The sequence below is a fragment of the Crocodylus porosus genome, unplaced genomic scaffold (assembly GCF_001723895.1).
Source record: "Crocodylus porosus isolate Cpor-Errol unplaced genomic scaffold, CroPor_comp1, whole genome shotgun sequence".
Classification (NCBI taxonomy): Eukaryota; Metazoa; Chordata; order Crocodylia; family Crocodylidae; genus Crocodylus; species Crocodylus porosus.
The window spans coordinates 71172628-71174924 of NW_017728918.1; positions in this window are offsets into that span (position 1 = coordinate 71172628).

Below are 2297 nucleotides of genomic sequence, written 5' to 3' on the forward strand. Positions count from 1 at the left end.
TTATTATTCTACAATCCACCAACAATAGATCTTTTATATGTACACATATTATTTGAACACACATATGTATATACACATATACTGTATTCTGCAGCATCAAAACTGATGCTGGAGTCGTGAAATACTCCAAACAGTGTTATAAATACACATATACGTATTATAAACAGGAAAATGTATGCACACACTAGCTATAATTATGCACGCACACACACACACGTGCATCTGTGTGTGTATGTGTGTGTATAAATTAACTTGGATTGCCATGACGGAGGAACTACAATACAACCTTAACGTGTTAAGAAATTCTTTATGTTAAATGTTTCTAGTTATACTTTACGGTAGATAAAAATAAGCCACTCCATACTCAGAAGATCCTCTTAGGCAACAGCATCACCACCATTACTCTTATTGAAGTAAAACCTTCCCTAGACAGAACCTAAAAGATATATATTAAAAAAGATGCAAAATGTAGACTTGAGAACTTACTAAAATAGCCATCACCCACCATATTTTAAATCAGAAAGATGTGAACAGATTCCCCACGTTGTAACTGAGGAGCAATCAGCTGAACCATGGAAGGCTGGAAATAAATCAGATTGCAAGCTTTTGAAGGCTTGGTGGATGTCCACATTATCTTATGGCAAAATATACTACAATTCTATTCTCCAAGCTGAGCCTTATTTCTACTTTTCACATGCACAGTGTTGGATTACATGACACCAGCGAGGATGTTACGTAGATGCTGGAATTGCAGCGTTTCATCAGGTTTTTCCTAAAGGGTCCAACCGTATAATATTATAGGATTACACTCACTCTGGCATGCAGGTATGTTTTTTGAATTGGCAATCATGAGGTTCAATATTAAAATCTAACTATACAAATATTTGTTTTGACTTCTTTGTAAGCCTTTACAAAATACAGACTTGACAAAATGTTGAATTTAAAACTAATAACATACTAGCAACATTAATCGTTTCTCTGGCAGCCAGTTACATCATTCAGCGAAGTTACTCTATGCAGTTCCCACTCTCCCTTTTAAAGAGAAGTAGCAGTTGGCATACTAATCACTGTGGTTTACCTCTGCAGCACAATGTTTTACTTCCTTGGGAAAAAAATACAAGGATTAGATCCAAAAATATAGTGCATATTAAAAGCAGCATATACCCTTAGAAAGACATTTCATAAATTACTTGTACAATATATAAAATAATAGTTTATACTGCAGCATCAAACTCTGACGCCTGAGTCATCATATGTTAGGAAGTCTGTGATATAAATACTGGGATGTCCTGATAACATGGCTGACTTTTTTTTTGCGCTACCTTTTTGTTCCAGAATCAGCTTGCAAATAGCTTTAATTGTATTCAAGGCACCCCCAGATAACGCAGAGAAACAAATACATTATATAGTGTAGTACTCACCTGACAAAAGCATAATAAGTCTAATGAAATGAGGTTTTCTGGCAGTACAAGTAGAACTAAGGTAAATAAAAAGGAGGACTAGATGCAGAACGGACATAGCTAGATGCCCCAGGATTCACGTGCGTGCTGTATTAGCGCAGCATTCAATATGACAATCCAGTCCCATCTAGCACAGAATTTCAAAGCAGTATGTCAGAGCAAAACCTGCTGATTTCTTTGCAAATAAAACTGCACAATCCTTATTTAAAGATAAAGCTTGTTATTGGCTAAAACTCTGAAGTTGCTAAATATAGCAGTTAACTTTTTTTTTAATGAATATTTTGGTCATTTGTTTTAGTTGTTCTACCAGCACTACAAGATGTTTATACATCAACTTGTGTCCAGTTCTGAAGCTAATTCTCCTCAATGTTTCCCTTCAAAGTTAACCGAATAACAGTTTTGAAAGCCATGTGGTTCAGAATAGCAAAACAAAACATAACCAAAAAAGGTAACACGTGACTTCAGCTCAAGGAAGCAATGACACAAATTAGTCGCTTCTAATGATAAAGAATGATACCAAATATCTTGAAACAGCTTGAAGAGAGAGACTTATTTGAGCAGTGGTTTAAATATCAGTTCTCATGAAAAAGAAAGTCAAGAAACCCAGCAGCTGTCTGAGCCAGGTCAATCCAAAGAGCTGCAGAACATGTTCTATGGGTGGGTTGTTTTTAACCATTGGAATGAGGTCAAGAGTACCAGTTGCACATGAGTTATTAGTAAATTCTCATGTCAGGAAACTAATTAAAATTTGTATTTTATACTCATAAAATGTTCTATCTACTATCTATCTAGCTATATATATATATATATATATATATATATACACACACACACACA